At 52.1% G+C, this 6,362-nt stretch overlaps 1 protein-coding gene across 2 annotated transcripts in view; it reads right to left on the bottom strand.

Annotated features, from left to right (window-relative positions):
- ZNF574 (zinc finger protein 574) overlaps positions 1-1,528 on the bottom strand; it is a 5,735-nt gene extending 4,207 nt beyond the window's left edge. Inside the window, exon 1 of one of the 2 annotated variants that reach the window (XM_010863031.1) lies at positions 1,463-1,528. The gene's annotated coding sequence lies outside the window, so the exon portion shown is untranslated. Of the gene's footprint in view, positions 1-1,357 lie in introns of both variants that reach the window. The other variant, XM_010863023.1, reaches the window with a different exon arrangement.
- Positions 1,529-6,362: the final 4,834 nt, after the last annotated feature.

Below are 6,362 nucleotides of genomic sequence, written 5' to 3'. Positions count from 1 at the left end.
GACAATTGTAATTATATGCATGCCTTAGTGTTTCAGTTGAAAATCTCATTTGAAATGTGCTTCAGGTAGATTGAGGGACAGCAGTCTGCAGGCCTCTTGAGTCTGCTCCACTGATGCTAAGAGATCACAAGAGAGAAGTCCTCACCATGACAAGCTGGCCAGCCCCCACTCCGCCCACACACACACACACACACACACATTACTAATCTAACCTTTTCTTCCTTGCAGAAAGACCCAACCCCACCCTAACCCACTCCAGGGATGCTCAGATCCCCTCTTGATACCCAAATTCCTCTTTTCTGCAAAAAGATCCCACACATACTCTATCCAATCCAAGAATATCCAGACGACCCCTCATAATGGCTTAGATTCCTTTCCCACATACTCCTCCCACTGTCCAAACCTCATTAAGAATACCTAAACCCTGCATCAGCACCCTAACCCTGACAGCCAGCCAGATCCTCCTTCCTAACAACCCAAGCCCGTCTCATCAGCCTATTATCCCTGGGGCTACCCAGACCCCCTGTCCCACCCTAGACACACAGATCGCTCTCATCACCCTAAAATCCTCAAGGGACCCCCAATTCCTACTCTTCACCTTGACCTAATTCCTGGTACTTTCCAAAAAGACTACTTCTCAAGTTATTCGATAAACACGAAGACCGCAGTTTCATATAACATAAAACTTCTTTACACAGAGACCCATTCTCAGGTCTCTCAACCCATTCCAAGAGTGCCCAACGCTCCCCGCTCGCTCTCCCTCCCCACATACTTTGGTTTAACTCTTCACATTAATGTAACTCATCCTCATCCTTCACACTGGGACCTCCACCTCGCCCTAAGATACCAAGCATATCCATTTCCTGGTATCTTTTCACACTGAAGACCTAACTCATGAGCTTGACTCTCCAGGCATAACTAGATTTTCGCTTTACGTCAACTTAACCACCTCCGTTCTCACGGCCGGAACCCCTCCCCGGGTACCCAGCTGTCCTCTAACCGTCCAGCCTTCGTCCTGGGTTGTCCCACAGCCAAGCCCCTAGCCGCGTACTCCCTGGAGCCTTAGAGACCCTCCCGGGGACACTCGAACGCCTCCCTTCCCACCCAAGTACCCGATAGCGCCCAGCCCGAGCCCCGTCCCTCCTCAATCAGCCCTTCCCACGACTCTCGCCCCCTTCCGACCCGCCGCCCCGGCCCGGTCTCCCGCGCACCCCGCGGGCCGTTGGTACCGCTCCGCCCCACCTCCCGGCGCGCGCCCCCCCCTCCGGTCCTCAGTGCGCAGGCGAGGTGGCGAGAGAAGGCCGCACGGGCAGGGTGGGGAGCCCGGCCGGCCCTTCACACGCCAGCTCGCACGTACCCGCCTCCGCCGTCTCGCACGCCCCGGGGCCAGACCCGGACCCGGGCCGCAGCTCCCCTTGCGCGGCAACCCTAGCGCTGTGCCCTCTCTAGCTCCCGCCGTCACCTCTCGCCTGCTCCGCAGCCTCGCTCTCGCCCCCGATCGCCCGCAGCAACGCCCCTCCCACCTTCCTCCTTGGCCGCCGCGCGGATGGCCGAGTGCGCCCAATCATCGTCCGTCTGGTCTCTGCCGTTGGGCCAATCGACGCCCACGTCTCCGAGCCCTGGACCAATAGTATCGGGCGTTGGGCTCCCTCCGCAGCACCCAACCAATCCTCCAGCGACGTTTTCTCACTGGCCCGCCTCCGACTGATAGGGCCCGCCTCCTTACGCCCTCTGAAGGATGTTCCTCCTCCACCTCCTCCTCGACCCCTCTTGACGGCTCGAGAAGGGAGGACGGCGCGATGACGTCAGGCGGCGGAGCGACGTTTCTGGCGCCATCTTGGGGCCGCTGGGCGGGAGGTGGGTCGTTCTCCAAGGGGAAAGTAGGGGAAATTGAGGCACAAACACCAAGAGGGCGGCGGAGGTGGGGGTGCTGAAGCTTAGGAATCCCTGAAGAGCGAAGGGAGAGAGCGAAGCTCTGGTCAGCGCGAAGGGAAGGAGAAAAAGGGGAAATCAGGGCTCTAGACTTTGTTAGAGAAGAATAAAGGCAGAAAGAAAGAAGGGAAGAAAAACCGAGGGACCCTTGAGGGAAGGGGGAGGAAGAAATGTTGGAGGAAAAGCACGGATAGGGAATCTGAGCGAGCAAGGAAGATCTGAAGGGTAAAGGAGGAAATGGAAGTTGGAAGGAGAAACAGTAAAATCCAGGAGGGGCATTTGTTTGGTTTCCTATCGTGAATATTTAATAAGCGGCTGCAATATGCCAAGTCAAGGTTAATCTTTGTAGGGATAGAGAAGGAACAGGAAAAGTCTGTGCCCTCCTGGATTTTAATTTCTGAGAATATAAAAGTATCAGGTTCAGGGCTTCCCTGGTGGCTCAACCAGTGGTTAAGAATCGCCTACCAGTGCAGGAGGCACCGGTTGCATTCCTGATCTGAGAATGTCCCACATGCATCGGGTCAGGTAGGCCAGAGGACAACTACAGAGCCTGTGTTCTGCCCCAAGGGAAGCTACCACAAAGAGACGCCTGTGTACTGCAAATAGAGAGTAGCCCCTGCTCCCTACAACTAGAGAAAGCCCACATATAGTAAAGCCAAGTGCAGCCAAAAATAAATACTGTAAGAAAATAAAAGATCAGGGTACACAAGTAGCTGTAGACAGCCAGTGACAGTAGTTGTAAAGAAAATAAAGCAGGGGGACAGAGGACATGGACTGATCTTGGGTGGCAGGGGGGCCTCTTTCTGAGGTCACTGAGGGATGACAGGAAGGAGCCAGGAAGGAAACTGCTGTCGGGGTGGGGAAGGTACCCAGATGGATCCTCATTTTTCCCCAGACTCCTTTCAACTCAGGCTCTGGTCCAGGAGAATTTCAAAGTAAACCAAGTCCAGGACAGCAATGTTCCTGCCTTCATTATCAAGGCTTTCAGAGCCAGGAGAGAGGAGATGGCAGTGGGAATCTCCTGGGCCCCCTTCTCTCCCTGCCATGATACCCCTAGGCTTCCTCTAGCCCAGGCCAGAGGTCTGAATTCCTACCTTTTGGGAAATCTGGCCCCTACTCCACCTCCCATACTGAAGAGTCACTAAGGTCTCAGGCCAGGCCAGCTAGCTCTGGCAATTCCATTTGAAGAAACAAGATGTGTAGGGGGTTGCTGCTGCTGCTAAGTCACTTCAGTCGTGTCCGACTCTGTGTGACTCCAGAGACGGCAGCCCACCAGGCTTCCCCGTCCCTGGGATTCTCCAGGCAAGAACACTGGAGTGGGTTGCCATTTCCTTCTCCAATGCATGAAAGTGAAAAGTGAAAGTCAAGTCGCTCAGTCGTGTCCGACTCTCAGCAGACTCTCAGGTGCCATTGCCTTCTCCGTGTGTAGAGGGTAGATGACCTGAAAGACAACCAGGGTGAGAACCTGAAGGTGGTGACGCTGTAGTGTCTGGACTGTATTCCACTTTCTTCTAGGGTGCTCTTTTTCCAGGCTGATGGCCCAGAAGCTCAGGAAGGCTGGAATCCCCATATGTTTGAAGAGCTCTGGACTACTCACATCCCCTTATGGATGGCCCTCAGGGCCTTGGAAGCAAGTTGCCTCCCACCCAGCACTGCAGTTGCCAGAGCTGCTCTACTCCCCAAGGACAGGAGGGGACCTGCAAGAGATTCTATTGTTCTAATTGCTTCCCCTCCCTCCATTGCTAAATGTCCACCAACAGATGAATGGATAAAGAAGATGGGGTATATATACATAATGGAATACTACTCAGCCATAAAAAAATGAAATAATGTCAGTTTGCAGCAATATGTATGGAATTAGAGTTTATCATAGTAAGTCAACTAAGAGGAAGACAAAGTCCATATGATATAACTTATACATAGAATCTAAAACATGACACAACAGAAGATATCCATGAAGCAAACAGGCTCACAGATACGGAGAACAGACCTGTGGTTGCCAAGAATGTGGGGTGGGAGAGTGAAATATTGGGAGCCTGGAATTAGCAGATAAAAACCATTATATATAGGATGGATAAGCAACAAGGACCTACTGTATAGCACAGGGAATTCCATTCAATATCCTGTGATAAACCATAATGGAAAAGAATATGAGGGGACTTCTCTGGTGGTCCAGTAGTTAAGAATCTGCCTTCCAATGCAGGGCATGCAGGTTCAATCCCTGGTCAGGGAGTTAAGATCCCACACACCTTGGGGCATCTAAGCCCATGCACCACAACTATAGAGTCCATACGCTGCAAACGAAAGATCCTGCATGCTGCAACTAAAACCCAACATAGCCAGATATATAATAATAAATACTAAGAATGTTAAAGCATATATATGTGTATCTGAATCACTTTGCTGTACAGCAAAAATTAACAACATTGTAAATCAACTATAATAAAAATTTTAAAAAATTTTTAAAAAGTTGTGTAAGAGTTATTTTTATTAGGATCTCAAGTGCTTCCTTTTTAAAACAATTTATTTTGGCTGTGCAGCATGCAGGACCTTAGTTTCCAACCTAGGGATAGAACTCATACCCCATGCATTGGAAGCGTTGAGTCTTAACCACTAGACCACCAGGGAAGTCCCTATGTCTCATCATTAGGAAGAGACACAACCAGGATACTAACACAGGAGTGCACTCCAAGATCTACACTCTTAGGTCCCACTCAGGTGGGACATCCAGAGCCTCATACCAAATGGATGCATGCACTGCATGCGTGCTAAGTCACTTCAGTTGTGTCTGACTCTGCCACCCTATGGAGACGGCTCTCAATGGCCTAGTTTGAGCGCGTCCCCATCTCTGAACTGATCCCTGTGGCCAGGACGATGTGGTTCTTTGATCCTGAGTCAGGAATCAATCAGTTCTGCGAACCATGTGGTTCCCTGAGGGAAAGTTCAAGTTCTGCCATGGGGATGGGCACTGGGCAGGTAAAAACAAGACTCTGCCCGCCTCCCAGCCTGGAGATACATGCATGTATAAGGAGAAAGAAAAGGGAAGAAAGAGAGCCAGTAAATGCAACAGAGGAACAGTATTTGGGGTGTAGAACATAGAGGGAACTTTCGCTGTGGATTCAGGGTAGAAGGGATGTTGGATGAACCCTAGATGGTTATTGTTTAGTCATTAAGTCATATCGGACTCTTTTGTGATCCTATGGACTGTAGCCCACCAGGCTCCTCTGTCCATGTGATTTCCCAGGCAAGATACTGGAGTGGGTTGCCATGCACCTCCTCCAGGGGATCTTCCCGAACCAGGAATCGAACCAATGTCTCTTACATCTCCTGAATTGGCAGGAGAATTCTTTACCACTAGCACCATCTGGGAAGTTCGGATGAATGCATTATTGCTTTCAGGGTGAAAGCACCAGGGGCAGGAACCAGATAACCTGGAAGCTAGACTCAGCCTTTGGGGTTCCATGCTCTTGGGCAGATTCTCACTCTTCAGCGGCCTCCTTTCCCCACTTGAAAACGGAAGGGTCCAGCTTGACTTATCTTTTTGCTTATACCTTCAGCTTGGAATTCCCAGTTTATCTGGATTGACTAGGTCGCTTCACTTCAGATGATGCAGGAGTAAGCTGAGGCCTGCATCAGTTTTTCTGGAGGTGGTGGCACGGGACTAGGGCATCTGGGACAGGATCAGCTTAGAGAGAATATCATTCTATGCTGGGGTCCCTGCATAAGCAATGGCCTGGAGGCCACTGTAAATCTGGGCTTTCAGACCTAGCTGGAGCTGAGAGTGGGTGTTGGGGGTTCCTTAAATCACGTGAGGAGGGGTATGCAAAGTCAGAGGTCCTTCAGGGTCAAATATATGTGGCAGATGTATGTTGGGGCCACCCCACATGCCAGCTGCAGAGGGACTTCTGTGCCAGGCCGATGTGAGAGTTGCCACGTGCCGACTGTGTGCCTTCTCGCGAGGCATGCAGTCACGTGTGCTGGGGGCTGCACGTGAGTGAGTGCATTAGTGTCTCCTCCCCATCACGAGCATTGGGGGTGGTGGTGAGTCACGGACTCAGCCTTCAGCACCAACTGTCATGTTCCTTCCCCCCCAACTTTCACCCCCCACCCAGCCGTGCACCACCCAGCCGTGCACCACCCACCCCCACTCCTGCTTCTCTCTGCCATACCCCTGCCCTGCTCAGCTCTCTCCCAGAGGGAGGGGGTCTCCCACTTCTGTGGGCTCTGCCCTCCAGCTCCCTGACCTTTCCCACTGCCTCTATGCTCTGGTGGGTGACTCTCCTCCCCACCCACTCAGGTCCCCAGGATTTCTCTGCTTCATGGAGAATTCCCCTACTCACCACCCATCCCTGCCTCTCCTTGGGGGCTATTCCTGTTTCTAGGGGCTACTCCCTCTTTCCCCCAGGCCCGCTGTGCCTGCCTCAGCGGGT

Source organism: Bison bison, unplaced genomic scaffold (genome assembly GCF_000754665.1).
Source record: "Bison bison bison isolate TAMUID 2011002044 unplaced genomic scaffold, Bison_UMD1.0 scf7180017858349, whole genome shotgun sequence".
NCBI lineage: Eukaryota > Metazoa > Chordata > Mammalia > Artiodactyla > Bovidae > Bison > Bison bison.
This window is presented reverse-complemented; position numbering and strand designations above follow the sequence as displayed.